General features: G+C 38.9%; 1 protein-coding gene across 3 annotated transcripts in view; it reads right to left on the reverse strand.

Annotated features, from left to right (window-relative positions):
- Positions 1 to 18,815, reverse strand: part of NSD3 (nuclear receptor binding SET domain protein 3) — a 109,238-nt gene that overhangs the window by 90,300 nt on the left and 123 nt on the right. The window contains exon 1 of one of the 3 annotated variants that reach the window (XM_022571225.3): positions 17,848 to 18,337. The exons of 1 other annotated variant lie outside the window; for it this stretch is intronic. The gene's annotated coding sequence lies outside the window, so the exon portion shown is untranslated. Of the gene's footprint in view, positions 1 to 2,441; positions 2,461 to 17,847; positions 18,338 to 18,815 lie in introns of those variants that run through there. One more of the 3 variants, XM_089903760.1, reaches the window with a different exon arrangement.

The following is an 18,815-nucleotide window of genomic DNA, read 5'->3' on the forward strand; positions in this document are numbered from 1 at the left end:
AAACATCCAAGGCTGAGGAGCTGGGGGATGTGGGACAGAGAGAGGATGCAGGGGACCTGAGACATTTCCAAGTATAGGAAACAAAAAGTCGTAACCTGTGGAAGGGAGGGGAACTCCTTTACAAAGATCTATATTAACCATCACCTAAAATGGTTAAGAACTTCCTTGGCTTCTTAGTTTCACATCTTCTAAATGATCTAGATTATATATTTCTTGATATGTTGCAAAACCAAATTACAAGAATTTGATGAAAGCACACTACATAATTCAGGGGTATAAAAACAACTTACATGCCAGAGAATATGGCAAGACTGGAAGTTTATGATGAGGACATGGGACTGCTTCATCTGTGAAACCCAGCCAACTACAGTGGCTAGCACATTATCAATAAACAGATTGATCACAAACAGAAAGGAGTACTGCAGTAAGGAGCCACAGGATTAGATTAACAATGTGAGTATTTTAACATGAGCTCATAATTGTTAAGTAACTAGTGTTACTGAAATACCACAGGTGTTAGCAGCATGCATTTAGAACTGACTGTACAGATTTACTTTCTCCCTCCTAAAAAGATCATGAATAAAGCTGGGAAGTAGCTGCACAAAACCAAACAAGCAGCAGGTAATCAGGTCACTAAGAGGAAATAGAACAAAATGAAATTTCCCCCTATTATTTTTAAACTTTTTCAAAAGTTTAGTATGTAATCTGACTATATATTTTATCAAGTAACCTTTTCATCAGAATTAGAGTAGAAGATATTTTATTAAGTGCTGGAAATTCAGAGTATAAACACATCACAAAAAAAGAGTCACTGGCTGACAAGAAATGTATTTACATAACCATATTTAATTCGAAGCTCACTACCATGAATCTAATAATTCTACAGGCATACATAAACTATTAACATAGGGACTTCCCTAGTGGTTCAGTGGTTAAGACTCCGCCTTCCAATGCAGAGGGCATGGGTTCGATCCCTGGTTAGAGAATTAAGGTCCCACATGCTGCAAGGTGTGGTCAAAAAAAAAAAAACCACATTTAAACTATTAACATATTAGGGTTCATATTTTCCAAAACAGTAGTTATATTATGAAATGAAGCTCTGTCTTTCGTTCAGTGTATAAAAACTGCAATCATTACTAATGGGATTAAGAGAAACTGTCACAACATTATCACTGTTGAGCATAACACAGGATAAGAAGAATATAAAACTCTAATGAATTTCTAATAAAATGACTTCCCTTTTTTGAATCATTTATAGCCTAATACAAAACCTGTACTAAACATAAAACCAGTTTATATTAGAATGCCAACCTGTATTTGAGGCAACTTTGAGTAACTTCAGCATTCAGAGAATTGCAAAATGTGTTCAGATTTCTGAAGTTCATATTTATCTTTAATTTCCAAAGCAAAGGGTAGCAGTGCCTCTTTGGTCATGGAAAAACCAACCAGGCAACAAAACAAAACTACTTCACTTCTAGCAAAGGTACTGGGTACTTTTATCTTTTGCTCACTGCTGTAACCCTAATCCCCCAGTACCGTAAGGGAATGAAAAAGGCTGTTAAATGAATATAGGAATGGCAGAAAAGACAAGCGGAAATTAGAACCGCTATTTTACTGAACGTTCATTTCCATCCAAGTAACGAAGACAGAAGAAAATGTGTTTTGGCTCTCAAACTACAGTCAAAAGTACAGCCCCAAATCACAGCATTAGTATACGCTGTAACAGGACTTCAACTCCATAATCTAAAATTATGCAGATAATTTCAGTGTGGACCTCATCAAATCTCTGTGTTGTTATACTAATCTCTAAAATTACTAACATTTCCCAAGAGCCAGATATGAGTTACCAAATCAAATTTGGTTTTTAGTATCTGGACTTTACATAACCCACTGATCAAGAAGTGATCCAAAACTCAAATATATGACTGAGAATCAGACTAAGAAGGCAACACACTTATCAATGAGTTCGCACTCTTAAACAACGTTTTTGAACCCTGGCACTACTAACACTTGTTGAGGAAGGCTGTCATGAGCATTCAAGATGTTTAGCAGCGGGCTTCCCTGGTGGCGCAGTGGTTGGGAGTCCGCCTGCCGATGCAGGGGACACGGGTTCGTGCCCCGGTCCGGGAGGATCCCACATGCCGCGGAGCGGCTGGGCCTGTGAGCCATGGCCGTTGAGCCTGCGCGTCCGGAGCCTGTGCTCCGCAACGGGAGAGGCCACAACAGTGAGAGGCCCGCGTACCGCAAAAAAAAAAAAAAAAAAAAAAAAAAAGATATTTAGCAGCATCCTGGCCTCTACGCACTAGATGCCAGTAGTACCACCTGCCAGTAATAATAAAAGATGTCTCTAGACATTGCCAAATGTTCCTTGGAGGGCAAAATCGCCCTAGGGTTGAGAACTACTGCCCTAAAAGGATGTTCACCAAAATGGAAATGCTTACTGTAGTCTGTTCTCTTTTGCTCTGCCTTTTACTTCTCTGTAGATTCTATAATGAACATATAAAAATGTTAATATGTCTCTTCAAAAGAAAAAATACAATTCATTAATTATAAATCAAGAAAATGCTCATATTTATTCGGCTTCTATCCTATTTTTCAATGACTAATACACACAGATGTTTTCCTGAATATGCCATATTTCTGAGTATTCAAAAGGTTAAACAAAAGAAGCTGCAACAACTCAGAATAGATCCAGATTTTAATCTGTATAAGAATCTCTCTAAAATTTCAAACAAAAAATACTTTAAACATGCTTCAAGTAAAATAATATAATTTACTGAAGACTTACAATGTGATGTTCCAAGTGCTTTACGAGTATTATCTCATTTAATCGTCAGAAAACTCCTGCAAAATGGATACTAGTATCTCCATTTTACAGATGAGGAAACTGAAAGAGACAGGTTAGGTGGCCTGTCCAAGGTCACACATAAAGTAAGGGGTAGAGCCAGGAGTCAAATCCAGGCAGTCTTGCTTCATGACCTGCACCCTTTACCACATGCTACACTGTCACTGACCACTGAACCACTTTTCTGTCATGTCTGTATTAATTCAGAAAGGCAACCATTACTGCTTCAGAAAACATCACTACAATTAACAAAGCCAGCATCTTCAACTTGTAAAGAGGCTGTGATAGACAGAATAATGACCCCCCACGAAATACCCACATCCTAATCCCTAGAACCCGTGAACATGTTACCTGATGTGGCAAAAGGGGCTTTGCAGATCTGATTAAGTCAAGGATCTTACAATGGAGAGATTATTCTGGATTATCCAGGTGGGCCCAGTATAATCACTAGGATACTTACAAGAGAAAAAGGGATGGAGAAGAGTCAGAGAGAGATCTGAAGATGCTCTGTGCTGGCTTTGAATATAAGAGGAAGCGGACCGTAAGCCAGGGAACGCAGGCACCTACAGAAGGTGGAAAAGGCAGGGAACAGATTCTCCTCGAGAACCTCCAGAAGGAATGCAGCCCTGCTCATACCTAGATCTTAGCCCAGAGAGACCCATGTTGGCCTTATAACATCCAGAACTATAAGATAATAAATTTGTATTGTTTAAAATTTTGCTGTGTTTAAGCCACTAAGTTTGACATCATTTGTTAGAGAGGCAAAAGGAAACTAATATAGAGTCTTCTCTGACAGCATTTCTAAACACTCCCTTGTCTTCATTAGTTCTAGTAACATCCCTATAGAACCTAGGACAGGAAGGAGGAGAATTCCCTTAGCTTCCTTAACCTAAGATGTGGGGAACGTGAAACAGAAAGAGCACTTTTTTTTTTTTTTTTTTTTTTGCAGTACACGGGCCTCTCACTGTTGGGGCCTCTCCCGTTGCGGAGCACAGGCTCCGGACGCGCAGGCTCAGCGGCCATGGCTCACGGGCCCAGCCGCTCTGCGGCATGTGGGATCTTCCCGGACCGGGGCACGAACCCGTGTCCCCTGCATCAGCAGGTGGACTCTCAACCACTGTGTCACCAGGGAAGCCCCAGAAAGAGCACTTTTAAAGGTCTTACCCCATGACAACATGAATAGTCCTATCTATGGCTACAAATATGCTAATGTGGCCTACAACCTGTCCCTGGACAGCCAGGAAAGCCATCAGCCTGCAATTGCTCAGAGGACGCTGCTATCACCTTTTACGCTGCAGAAGAGAAGTACGTGATTTCTTCCCGTTTTGTTGGCAGTCACTCCTGCTTTCTATCCTCTGGAGTTAACTTTCATTCTAGTTGGAGATGTGATACAAACAGCGATGTGGCAGCAAAGCCAACACCACGCATGACACAATAACGTTATGGGTCCTTTTATTACTAAAATACTTACTGTATCTTTCCATTTCTGACAACTAAAATCTCTGGGCCACACTGGATTCTGTGGCTGATTTTCACAAAAATATGTGGTGGGTGTGGAGAAAACTCGCAGTAGTAAAGACAGCACTATGGTTAAGAACCATTTTTTAAAGTCTGTTAATTTAAACATATAATAGCCACAGTTAATAAAGAAAAGCCCCTTGCAGCCATCCCAAAGAACTCTACTGAGTCAACATTTTTTTATAATGAATAACCTCTAACTGGAAGTTTATTTTGTAAAGGTGAATAATGTATAAGTTCCCTAAATAAAAAGACTGATTCATATCTCAAAACATTAACTATTTAAGACTATGTATAGGAATAGATGAGTAAAAATAAAACCCTTTCCACACTTATCATGTTGGCATTTAAATATCAGAAATTAAATGACCTAATTTACTGCATGAGAACATTTGATCTCTGACTACTCACAGATAACTCAAACCACTATCAGTTAAATACCGCTTTTATCAGGTAAAGTGCCTATGTCTGCTACACAGTGATGTCCATTCATAGATGACAAGTCAAAACAACACACTGGAAAACTAGGATTTGGCAGTTCTCTCTGTTCTGACCAATGGCATACAAATAAATGACTTCGAGTAAATCCCTTAATCTCTAAAAGGTTACGAAATGAGGCTGAATACTCAAAAACCAATGATGGCAATATTTTCTCACTTGTTTTTCCATTTTGTCAACTCTATGATTTTTTAAATAAATTTATTTATTTATTTTTGGCTGCGTTGGCTCTCTGTTGCTGCGCGTGGGCTTTCTCTAGTTGTGGCGAGCGAGAGCTACTCTTCATTGCGGTGCGCGGGCTTCTCACTGCGGTGGCTTCTCTTGTTGCGGAACACGGGCTCTAGTCATGTGGGCTTCGGTAGTTGTGGCACGTGGGCTCAGTAGTTGTGGTTCGTGGGCTCTAGAGCGCAGGGTCAGTAGTTGTGGCGCACGGGCTTAGTTGCTCCACGGCATGTGGGATCTTCCCGGACCAGGGTTCGAACCCATGTCCCCTGCATTGGCAGGTGGATTCTTAACCACTGCGCCACCAGGGAGGCCCCAACTCTATGATGTTTTATGTGGAGAGGATTTATTTAGTACATATGTGCATGCCTGGACAAAAGTTTGTCTATTTTTAAAGTAAAAGTTCCCACAGAAATGTTTCTATACAGACTCATTCTAAACTAATCGCCGTAAATTACCCATATCAACACCACCAAGATAATCAAAAGCCGGGCCTCACCTTGCCTATTCCCAGACTCTAAGTGGTTTGTTATTCCAGATATATATCTAATTCCTCACAAAGTCCTTTTTTTGTTTTGTTTGTGACACGGTTCATTACTGAACACCAACTATGTACCAGGCCCTATTCTAGATCCTGGGAAATCAAAGGAAATATGATTCTGATCTCATACAGCTTAAATAAACATGAAAATTTCAGAAAACGATAAGCTACTATAAAACAGGGTAATAGGACACAGTGACTGGGGGTCTGGATTGTTATAAAAAGGACTAATGGAATCCAAACCAGGAACTAATCATATAGAAAGATTAGAGGAAGACACATGAAGAGGTGATCATCAGACATATCTTTTATTTCCTTTCAAGTTCTCTTTGTTTCAGAGGCTTCTAAGGTTATAGTAAAAATATTTAAATAACAGTCAAGTATTCCAAGTAATATAAAAAGTTTAAGATTTCCACATTATTTAACCATAACTACTCTAGAGTACTACTGAAATGAAATCATTTTGTTGGTCAGCAGTACATAGTCTGTTAATAACTGTATTGATTAAAAGAGTTTTTAAAAATACTTTTATATTTTAAAAAAAGGGCTTCCCTGGTGGCGCAGTGGTTGAGAGTCCGCCTGCCGATGCAGGGGACGTGGGTTCGTGCCCCGGTCCAGGAAGATCCCACATGCCGCGGAGCGGCTGGGCCCATGAGCCATGGCCGCTGAGCCTGCGCGTCCGGAGCCTGTGCTCCGCGACGGGAGAGGCCACAACAGTCAGAGGCCTGCGTACCGGGCCTCTCTTAAATATTTTAAAAATATTTAAAATTTGTATATTTTAAAACAATAATCAAATAACTATTACTAAGTTGTTCCCTGTGAATGGATTTATTCATTATCTAAGAGAGTAAGCATTTGGAAAAATGAGATTTTAAAGTCCCAACCCCACAAAAACACAACAAAAGTAATCACAAGAGCAAAGAATGTGAAAATGTCCACTTCTACTTAATTCTTTCCCTTCACTAATAATATCTAAATCTGTGCTAATCACACGTGGCTACTGAATTGTAAACAAATTAAAATTAAATTAAAAATTCAGTTCTCAAGTACACTAGCCACATTTCATGTGTTCAAAATCCACACATGGTGGGTGGCTACTATACAGGACAGCACAGACACAGGGTATTTCCATCACTGCAGAAAATTCTCTTGGTCAGTGCTGATGTAAATCATTTCTCAAATTTGACCCAAACAAAAACATCCTAAGAAAGCTTATAAAAATAAGGTTAATTATAAACTTTTTAAAGAAATTGGTGAATAGTACCATATAACTAGACAGAAATCACATATGAGGAAATTTAGCAGACACATATGCAAGAATAAAATAAGGGTAAGATAAATCGGGGACAAGGAAAAATGCGCTCTGACATTGGTCTTGCAGTCATGAGTCTTGAGTTTTAGCTGTGAGTCTACCTCTCTGAAGAGATAGACATATTTGGGCTTCTGTTTATAGCCCATAATAGAGGTTAAATCAGGTGATCCGATCACCTGAAATGACCCCAAACAATGGGAAAGTGAGCTGTGATTCCTCCTAGTCACCAGTACATAAATGTAGGGGTTGGATTTGCATTCTGACAAGAACATACGCGATTTTAAAAATTAACTTTAATGTCTTACCTACCCTCTCAACATTATTTAAAGATGTTCGTTATTTGCAATAACAAACAATTATTTGAAATTCACAACCAACACCTATTTGCCTAAATAAGATTTTAGGGGGTAAAGCATGACCACCATATTTCTTTCTACAAAATTCTCTAAGTAATCAAGGTGTATTAGAGAAGTAGCACCTTTTCTTATCATTTTTAATTTTCCTTAGTTTATACCACTAGTAATAGAGTAATACTATTGTTAAAACATAACGGTACTACTCCATAATCTGTTTAACTCTAGTATCATCACCCCAAATATATTCTGAAATTTTCACTTAATAATTTTCCACTAAAATTGTGTTAAGAGAAAGATGATGGTCAAGGACATGAAAATATCCTGTATCACCTATGTGAAATGAAACACAATTAAACACCAAAAAAACCCCTGTCACTAAATACAGTCACACAATTTTCACCTGACTATGATTCTATTAAGTTACACAACATTTTAGGTTGCTTTGTAGTTCTTTTTTTTTCCTGACTAAACCACATTACTTATTGAACTGCCTTGTACCAATACAAAACTTACTAATAAAACATGCAATTTCCCTTATCTATTTGGTTTAACCTCGAAGTCTTCACTTTGTTCTTGACCACACCCGGCAACAACAGACATGGTATTATGACTGGAAGAAAATTCACATTACATTATTTTCCAATCCCTTACATCAAGGGACTGGCTCACAGTGAAATTTATGACAAACTAAGTAACTTATATCAGTCATCTTGTTCCATTCACTATGAAATCTAGTAAACTAACAAGTTCATCCACATATTTTCCTTCCTCTTTCCCTAACAAATTTTTAAATTACAGAAAACAGGTTTGAGATTGTTCAAATTTTACTTTCTTTTACCATATCAAGGCAAGGTATCACAGAAATTATAATGTAGTTTTTAAAGTACTAAGCAATTAATTTATCATAATATCTAAAATGATAATTTACTAAGTTTATTTTTCCTATAAAGACCAGGGGTTTTTCTTCTTTTTTTTTTTTTTTTGGTTCATCAGGTTTATCACTTTAGTATTTTAGGTTCAATTATATTCAACATTTCATTTTTAAAATAAACAATAAAAGAACATAAGGAACTTCATACTATATTCAAATTTTACATTATCACCTATTTGCTTAATCAGAACATGAAGCGTTGGTGAAGCTACAGCCATCATGCTTTTGTAATAACAACAGTGGAAGTAAATTTGGACTGGAAAATTAACTTCATGTTCCTACTTGTAACAGCATGAATTCTCTTTACCAACTGAGAAACACCCATATAACCCACGCAAAGATTCTGCTCAAGCACTAACTAACATTCAACTTTTAACTTCTATAAAAGTGAGTTTAGGCCAACTGATTCACATCTTCATCGATGAAACATTCGACTAAAGACTAACTCATTTTGCATATGCTATTATTCTTATATTTTTTAAAAAGTCATTTATTATCAGCTACATGCCTGGTCCAGTTCTAGGCACACTCTAGCACTTCTAGTTTAGATCCCTATAATTGCAAAAAGTAGTCATTTTCATCTCCAATTCAGAGGTAAGAATACTGAGCCCCAGTGGTAGAGGTACGGTGGGAATAAGAACTCGGGTCTCCCTGACACTTGCCCTACACTGCACTGCCCATCGAGTTAAAAAAAAAAAAGTTTTGTTAAATGGCTTAAAGCAAACAGAACAACTTTCAGGGTGAAGGTCAGTTACAGCAAAGCAAACCTCTCAATAAAAAGAAAGCCATACATTTTATACAATAAGTTTGCTATAGTTAACTACATAGGTATAGCATACTTTCCATAGACATTTCCTAATATAAGGTGTTTCTGAATAAAATTTGAATTAAAAGAAAGGTATTTTATTTTATTTATTTATTTATTTTTGCGGTACGCGGGCGTCTCACTGTTGTGGCCTCTCCCATTGCGGAGCACAGGCTCTGGACGCGCAGGCCCAGCGGCCATGGCTCACGGGCCCAGCCGCTCCGCGGCATGCGGGATCCTCGCGGACCGGGGCACAAACCCGCGTCCCCTGCATCGGCAGGCGGACTCCCAACCACTGCGCCACCAGGGAAGCCCAAAAGAAAGGTATTTTAAACCACATACAACGCTTTCTCAATAAAGGCATCGTGACTGAACGGAAAGATAATTTTATAATTCAAAAAATCTACCACATCCTTTGTTTTATAAGCTTAAACTTTATGTCATGTTTTCTTAACACAAGAATATGAGCGTCTTGTTTTCATAGATGACTTTTAAAATCTCCATAAATTGATATAAAGTATATATCATCAATTACAACTCAATAAGGCTGGAAATATAATTTTTCAAAATAAGTGATAGGAATTATAAAGAAAAAATGTATCACACAAGCTGCTGCGTTCTTGTATACCTGTACTACACTTTAAAAACCACAAATAAATGCAGTTTTTTAAAACAAAGCCTTTCTGATATTGCTAGGAGTTTAAATTGGTTCAAACCTTGCTGGAAATGTTCTAAAATCGACTGTGGTGATGGTGCACAATTCTATGAATATACTAAAAACCACTGCATTGTACATTTTAAATGGGTAACTTGTACGGTATGTGAATTATTTCTCAACGAAACTGTTATTAAAAAAAAAACCTTTCTGGAGAAAATATTGGAAATATGTGTCAAAAACTTTTGTAATGTTCAGACCTGTTAAGTAATTCTACTTTTAGGAATTTATTGTAATCAAATCATTACAGTCATACAACTTTTTAAATATGTAAGAATGTTCATCAAATTTTATCTAAAAATTGCAAACTGCCTAAAACGCCATCAACAGAATAATGGTAAACAGATATGGCACAACCATACAATGAAATTATATATCAGTTTAAAAAATCACATTCTCAAAAAAATTTATTTCACAATAAAGCAGGTTATAAAATAATATTATATACTATTCCAATTTGTAAAAAAAAAATACAGGTATGCATAAGAAAAACACTTGAAAGATACAGAACAAAATGTTAACTGTAGCTGTTTCCAGTTGGTAGGATTTCAGGTGATTTTAACCTTCTTTATATCTCACTGGTGTTCAATTTCTCTACAGTAAACAACCCTTTCGTAACTTAAACATAATAAATGTTATTTTAAAACTACCAGCCACTTTGGAAAGTACCAATTTTCCATTAAAAATTAAAAACTAATAGTGCTGGGGGTAGTGGTGGTGGTGGGATGAATTGGGAGATTGGGAATGACATGTATACACTAATATGTATGAAATAGATAATAAGAACCTGCTGTATAAAAATAAATTAAATTAAAAAAAAAGATTCTATAAGAAAAAACCTAATAGGGCTATCAGCATTTCTTAGGGGTACTGTGTGTGTGGACCTATATGCATATGGATGTAATACCTTAATTAAGACCTTAACCTCAACACCCTAATTCTATGACACAATAAAATAAATTCTAATGATCAAGGCTAAATTGTACAGGTGATAACAACACAGAAAGCATGAGATAACCAAAAGTATATTAACCCTACTTCATATACAAAGCCAAATTACCTACTTTAGGTTTAAAAAACTATTACATTAAATTATGTGTGTTTCCACATCTAGGAAAACTCAACATATACAGTCATTTCAAGATTTAAAATAATTATTTCTCATCCTTGCAGGAGAAAAAAATAGCAAGGGATGTATTTAACCTTCACCCAGAATAAAAAAGAACAACATTCTATTGGAATTTTAGGTGAAGCATAGCATGAAGTTTCTCACCACAATCAAATACGAAATACCATATTGCAATGTATTTGGATCCGGCAGAGATCAAGAAAAACACAGACAGCTTAAAGTAACAAAATTATAATAGCCAAATAAAGGCTTTAATTTATGTATGCAGATGTGTTATTAAAATGTCCTTCGTAAAGTCCACATCGCAGAATTTTATGCAAATAGTCTGTATTCATCAGGTAGTCAGAGGGAAAAATAATTTAACTTTGGGACTTCCCTGGTGGCGTGGTGGTTAAGAATCCACCTGCCAATGCAGGGGACACGGGTTCGAGCCCTGGGAAGATCCCACATGCCACGGAGCAACTAAGCCCATGCGTCACAACTACTTAGCCTGCGCTCTAGAGCCTGCGAGCCACAACTACTGAGGCCATGCACCACAACTACTGAAGCCCGCGCGCCTAGAGCCCGTGCTCCGCAACAAGAGAAGCCACCGCAATAAGAAGCCCGTGCACCACAACGAAAAGTAGCCCCCGCTCTCCACAACAAGAGAAAGCCCGCGCGCAGCAATGAAGACCCAACGCAGCCAAAAATGAATAAATAAATAATAAAATTTTTAAAAATTCAACTGTTTTCTGCTATCAAAATCCTCCAAAGTCAACATTTAACCTTTCCATACATATAAGAAAATATGTCTAGAAAGTCAGGGAAGCACATTAAAGTAGGTTTCTCCAGTTAAAAAAGAAATCTGGTTCACCTAGCCAAGATGCAGACAAGGTAAGAATCAAGAGGCACCAAGGATGGAAGAGTCAACATAGATTGCCACTGTTCAGGTTAATACTTTTTCTAATGGTTACATTAATGTGAAAGCAAGAGAGTCAAACTAGTTTTTGTAAATAAGATACACTTAAGTTAGGTATCAGGCACAGATACAGGCAAATCTGACATTTCCTAAGCAAAAGCCATTGTTAGAGTCTGCACATAAATCTAAAACCAGTAGTCACTGAATCCTACCAAAAACCGCATCAGAGATGAACTCTGAAGAAACAGCTTTATGCAACATGGCATGATTCTTGTAGGATTCAGCATTACTTTTTGTTTCACATTCATTAGTAAAGCACCAAGATTTCAAATGACTAAATGACTACACTAAATGTTAGGAAACTTTTTTTAATTGCCTAGATAACTCTTTTGATAACAACAAAAAAAACCTGGCGATTCAGTTTTTACCTGGGCTGACTCCTCATGGTTATTAATTTTTCAGCTTTCTTTTCAGCACAGTGTTATCCCTCAAGTCCAACTACCACCAAGACAATACCACTTAAACCAATGAGACTGTCTCTGCAGCTTTTCTTACAAGGCATATTACCTGGGTGGTGACTACATGATGTTTGTTTTCTAATTATTTGTTTATACCGTACATTCAGGTTTTACGCTTTTATCTTTATATGTCATGTTTTACAAAAGTCTTTAAAATGCACTTTAAAAAGTCTTTGCTTGTTTGCTTGTTTTTTATGTACAGCTTTCTTAAGACTCCACAGCTAAGAGATGTGAGTAACACAAGACTCACTAGACACAATACCATCTTGGCTACAGCCAAAATGCCAGTAGGCAAGCCTCCACATGAGACTTCCTAATCTTTTGAATCTCAAATAAATTTGATGAACTAAATTTTATTTTACCCACAAAATCCCAGGAAGCCACACACTTCTTAAATTTAAAATAGCTACTTATTTAAATTGAGTTAAATAATTATTGTGCTTTCCAACTTCACACACACACACACACAAGTTATTGTGCTGGAATTCTATCCAACATCTCAGAAGATATCACGTAAAACAAAGTATTATTAGATAATAATATTCGTATATGTATATGGTTAAAATGGAAACTATATGAACATAAATTTGTAAAATTTTCCTATTCACTCTCTCAATATAGTTCTAAATCTAGATGAAAGAGGGAACATAGTAGAAAAAAGAATTCTCATTGTAGATCAATGATAACACAGATTCACATTTAAAATTTAAGAATAAGCCAAGAATCATTTATCAAAGAGCTTTTCAAATGCAAAATTTTGTCAATAAGCAGATGTACTTTAGAAGTAACAAAACACATCTATCTAGTAAAAACTGAACATTCTCTAAATCACAAAATTTTAAATATGCCTTTTTCCTTCTTTTCATGCCACCCTGTACTAGCACAACATAATACATAAGTGTTTAAAAGTACTTATTAAGTACTTAGTAAGGTCAACAATAAAAACAAAATGAAAAACCTCTGAGTATTTAAAAAATGTGTTAGGTAGTCGTAGTATAATCGGTTTCTTAAATTTATCTTTATTTGTATTTATTAAAAGATTAGCCTGCAGAAATAAAGCTCATCATTCATTTAAAAACTCAAATGCCGGCTTCCCTGGTGGCACAGTGGCTGAGAGTCTGCCTGCCGATGCAGGGGACACGGGTTCGTGCCCTGGTCCGGGAAGATCCCACATGCCGCGGAGCGGTTAGGCCCGTGAGCTATGGCCGCTGAGCCTGTGCGTCCGGAGCCTCTGCGTCCGGAGCCTGTGCTCCGCAACGGGAGACGCCACAAACAGTGAGAGGCCCGCGTACCGCAAAAACAAAAAAAACCAAAAAAACTCAAATGCTGGACATGTTATTTATTAACACATGAATAAATCATCTTAGTTGCTCTTTCAAAAAATAATAGACTCCTATTTTTTTTTTAGTAAAACTAAAAACAGCAATGCACCAAAATAGATTTTATAGATAGATACCAAATTCTAAACCTTTTTAAAGCTTTAATGATTTTAATTTTTTAAGTGTCTAAAACAGACTTTTTGTTTTAAAGGAATTCAATGAATAAGCATCCACGGTTACGAATTTTCTTCTTGATAGTAAAAAATAATCAGTGATGCCTAAGATTTCTTTAAAACTTGTTTTCAATTAGGTATTCTTTCCAAGTTCTTTTCCAGGACCATGACAGACCTCTTATTTTTTTATTTCATTGATAATTTTGTTAAAACAGGAAAAATTCTGCCAAAACCACTTCATTACCCAAAATACAAACTTCAAGATACCTGGACAAGACTCATTTATGCATGTAAAATTATTTTGTATAAATGCTATATGTACAACATGGTGAACAAAGTATGGAAAAAGAGAAGCAAGAGCCTTTACCTCACTGCAACTTAATCCCCTTGTGCTCATTATACTAACCATGCCTAACCTTGAGTATTCCCCCTCACCTTGAGCTTTCACAGAATGCACAAATACTTCCACAATAATAAAGTAATGTGATGTGGTATAAAGAGTCAAGTGACAGGTTTTTCACCAAAGCCTTGGACTTAACTTTTCTGGTCTCAGTGATTTCTCTTGTAAAATAAAGTAGTTGGACTATATCTCTTCTATTTAAATAGGCTGTTAGGGACTTAATTCAGGCCCTGCTACATTACTTGTAATAGCAAAAACTTGTTAACAACTTAATGTTAATATTAATCAATATTTCAAACAATGGAATACTATATGACCCTTAAAAAAAAGAAAGCTGTAGGTCTATATGTGCTTGTTTGAAAGGATGTCCCAGGTAGCCTACTAAAACAAAAAAGCAAAATGCAAACTGTGTGATAGAATTTGTATGTATTTTAAGACAGATGTACGTACATACGTACAGAAATTTTCTAGGACACCCAAGAAACTTCAAAATGGTTGTCAGTGGAGAACAGAGTGTTAACTTTTTTTTAAACCTCTTATAGTCTTTTATAATATTTCAAAAAAATTAAATAATGAACGTGTATTATTTTTATGAATCTTTACAAGAAAATAAAAGTAAAGGTCTGCTGATCAGGTTTTATAATTAGAAAAGACCTGGGTTCGTATACTGGCTTTGCTGTTTACCATCTGTGTGTTATTAAGGTGTTTAACCTCAATCTCTCCATCTGTAAAAAAGGAGTTAACAGTACTAACCCTCCCACAACTGTTGAGAGGATGAAAGGAAATCATCCATATAAGACATTTAGCGCAGCACACTGTTAGAGGACAACAGCTATTAGTAGCCATTACTAGGCTTATTATAAATATTATTATAAATTCCAGAAATGGAGTGTCTTTTAGAATCAGAAAACTGACTAAAGACTTCGACAATTCATTCAAGGATGACCAATCTCAAAGGCAACCAATTTCCTTTACCCCAAACTCATTCAATCTGATCAGTATTAAAAAGGGCATATCTATTAACTTAAAGTTAAAAAAACAAAAAGCTATCACAGGTAGCAGGTGAGCTGATGAGGGACATGGTAATCAGAGCACAGTCTGGGTTTTAATTAAGTATCAACTAACTAGAGTAGCCTTCTTCATTACATGTGGATACCTAGCCAGGAGCCAGAATACTCATGACAACTGGGCAGGAGACATTTATCTTTACAAAATGCTGAATATCTAGGAATAAACTTTTTTTTTAAAGTAATTCAAGCTTTCAAGAGTCTTTTCTTATTTTAATATACAACAATTTCTCATTTTCCTAAAAATTTATGGCACTGATGGTTCATTCACAAATTAATTACAAATAACATGTCAATCAAGTGAGAGATATAAAAATGAAATCTCCATAAAAATAAATCCCAAAAAAGCATACTGAATGGATTTTTTGAGTGGAACTTTTTCTCATAAGATTTTTAAAAATTCAGGCTGAATATTATCAAATCAAAATAAGTTGTATATCTGACCTCTATACTAAAAGTGCTCTCCCAAAGTAACACTCTAACAATATTCAATTTAATTTTTCCAGCAGACCAAGAACACATCCTAAAATTCTATATAACAACTTGAAAGGATGAGGAATTAGGATAGGTTAAATCAGTATGTAGCACAACTGGTTTGAGTCCATCATATTACAATTTTAACAGGCCTTCCTGGTATTAGAGAACAGTTTCAATACCAATATGACGGATTAAAGTTTGGATTCTCCCAATTACAATAATAAAACAAAAACAAAAGGTCACACACATTTAATCCTTTTCAATATGAAAATAAAATAGGCTCCACTTAGTTCAGCTACTGTAAGTTTGTTAGTATTTAAAGCTTTAGAATAGTAACTATTTCAAATCACATAAGTAGGTACACTTGAATACATTTGAGAGTTACTGTAGCTTTCCTGAGAGTGACCTGAAGTTCCCACCAAAAAATCCTGGCACCTGAATGACTCTCTGAGCTCTGCATGCCTGCTTCATAGGTCACTGCGCTGTGCTGAACTGACATTTGGAGATTGTACCGGGCAATTGTATGAAAGCAAAGAGAAAGGATGGAAGAGAGTTTATTTTAAAAAAGAAAAACACTTCTTAACACACCCATCACCTATAAGCAAGAGCCATCAGAAACACCATTTTAAAATACACACATTTCTAATTTTCCAACACGCAAACTACAGCAAGCAGATAATGTACCACAGCAGACCTTCCTACCCCTCCTCTTCCCTCACACAGTGCTTTGCCGAGAGCACAAGCCCAAGTAAAATAACCGAGGCAATTTCCTTGTTTACTTAAAGAATTGCAGAAAACATGTTGACTGCTTCTGAGGCTTCTGAAACAAATGAATTTTCAATATTTAAAAGCCTTTTCATGATCATGTTTGAAATAAGAGTAGTAAGGATTCCTTCAGCTAGTAAAAAATATAGTTTTAACTTTATTAAAGGGGTTAAATTTTACACCGCAGTTCATTAGCATGCCTTGTTCGCAACCAGAAGGAAAAAGGGAAGGGGGGGGCAGCAAAACACACAAGATGGAAAACATTACTACCTCCTTTGGTGGTTATGAATAATTTTAAATGACCCCAAGATGTATGGGAAGAGTTCATGAATAGAAAGAAAGGGGGTTAACAATCTGAACTGGCCCCTTCCAGATTCATGCTGATGTCGGAGAGAAGGAATTTATTTACACTGCAGTGCCTGGCAGCAAACATGGCTGCCCCTGCCCCCTTTAAATCTGAATAGTCTTCACTCCTCACCAAAACCATGAAATTATGGCCATGTCTCCCTCTGTCTTGCTACCATTACACGAACACACCTCCTCCTCCCTCAAAGCACCTCAAAGCTGTAAAACCCACACCTCCCCATTTCACAACACCATAACCACTAGCTTCTCCATTATCTAGCCTTGAAAGAAAAGGCACAGAATACACACAAATATAGGAACAAAAGGCTTTCCCTTCCTAACACTTTAACAACCCCCTTCCCCTTCTTTTCCTCCCACTCTGTGACGCTTGGTCCATAGTTCTCATCCTTCTGAACATTCAGTTAATTTCCTTCCCGAGCCCGATCCTGGGTCTCCCAGTTCCTGAGTCTATTTCCTATCTTCCTATTGCATCCTGTCTCAAGCATTTCTCATCCCTTTTTCCTAATCCACATTTTCCTCCACTTCCATTCCCTCGTGTCTCCCTTGAGGCCCCATCTCTCCACCTAATTCTTTCTCCCTCCCCCAGACTCTCCTAGTTCCCATACTCCACCCCCAAACCTGCCTACTTCTCTGTCCGCCCAGGTCTCTAATCTCCAAACCTAACTCTTCTCCTCTCCCCCTGCCCCTCCCCCGTTCCATCTTTATCCCCGCCCCCATCCCACCTCTACTCCCAATTCCCAGCTTAGCGCCACTCCATCCCTTATCCCAATCCTACCTCTCCTGCCCCACCTCCCAATCCCCTCCACATCCCCCGCCTTGCTTCATCCTTCTAGACTCCCCTCGAACCCTTTCAGGCCACCCGCTAGTCCTCCCATCCCTGCTAAGGTCTCTCTCCCTACCCGGGTCCCATCCCTAGGTCGCCCCCTCCACCTCAGCGCTTCCTTCCAGCGCGCGCGCACACAAACACACACACACACACGCATTCACTTTACCTTCACTTTGTTCCATTCTAACCCCCCGGCCGTGTCAGTACGATCACAGGAGACACACGGAGGCCCGGAGTAGGGCTGGGGTGCAGGCAGCCGCCGGGGCCGCGGGAGGAGGAGGCGGAACCAAGCTAGGCCGCATGAAATCCCCGGGCTAGATTTCCCCCGCGCCGGACGCCTCTGCCATGGCGGCCGGCACCGAGGAGGGCCACGGCCAGGCCGGGCCGGGCGCGCAGCAAGAGGAGGAAGACTGCGGGCGGTGGGGTGGGCAGCGGAGCCGGAGGGATGGGGGTCGCCGCGCAGCTGCAGCTGCCAGAGACCAGCCCGTGGCTGGCGGCCGGGCTGGGGCAGCAGGGTCGTCGTCGGGGCTCGACTCGGCCTCGCACGCCTCTCCGCGGCGACCAGTGGACAGTCCCCCTCCGCCTCCACCTCCGTCTTGGTCGCCGCCGCCGCCCGCTCCCGCCGCCACAGGCACCGCCACCGCCGCCGCCGCCGCCGCGCACAAAGCCCCCCCCCACCCCGACTCTCGGGGCGCCGCCGCCGCCAAATCCTCAGCCGCTCATTGGCCGCTGGCCGCGGCGCCTGCCGGGAAATGCAGTCCGGGGCTCGGGGCGCAGTGGGCTAAAGGAGGAAGAAGCCAGTCGGCGGGCGGAAAGGAGGGGCTGGGGGAGAGCCTGAAGCGCCAGCGGCCCGGCGGGGTCTCGACCAGAAGTGAGACCGCAGGCGATAAAGGCAGAGAGACAGAAAGGCACGACGCGGAGGAAAGTGAAAAACAAAACAAAACTAGAAGGCAGGATAGAGGTTGGGCCTGGGAGGCGAAAGTGTGCTTGTGCGTGTTCTTTGATGCTTCTAACAGCACATGTCAGTCACCAGGTGGGACTGCTTGGGGTGACACTGCGATGCCCTCCCTAGACCTTAGAAATCCCCTACAAACGGGCGCCCGGTTAAGATGAGCGGGAAAGGGGACAGCGATT

The sequence above is a fragment of the Delphinapterus leucas genome, chromosome 21, assembly GCF_059928025.1.
Source record: "Delphinapterus leucas isolate spDelLeu-1000000601 "Yukka" chromosome 21, BTC_Dleu_Yukka2, whole genome shotgun sequence".
Lineage (NCBI taxonomy): Eukaryota > Metazoa > Chordata > Mammalia > Artiodactyla > Monodontidae > Delphinapterus > Delphinapterus leucas.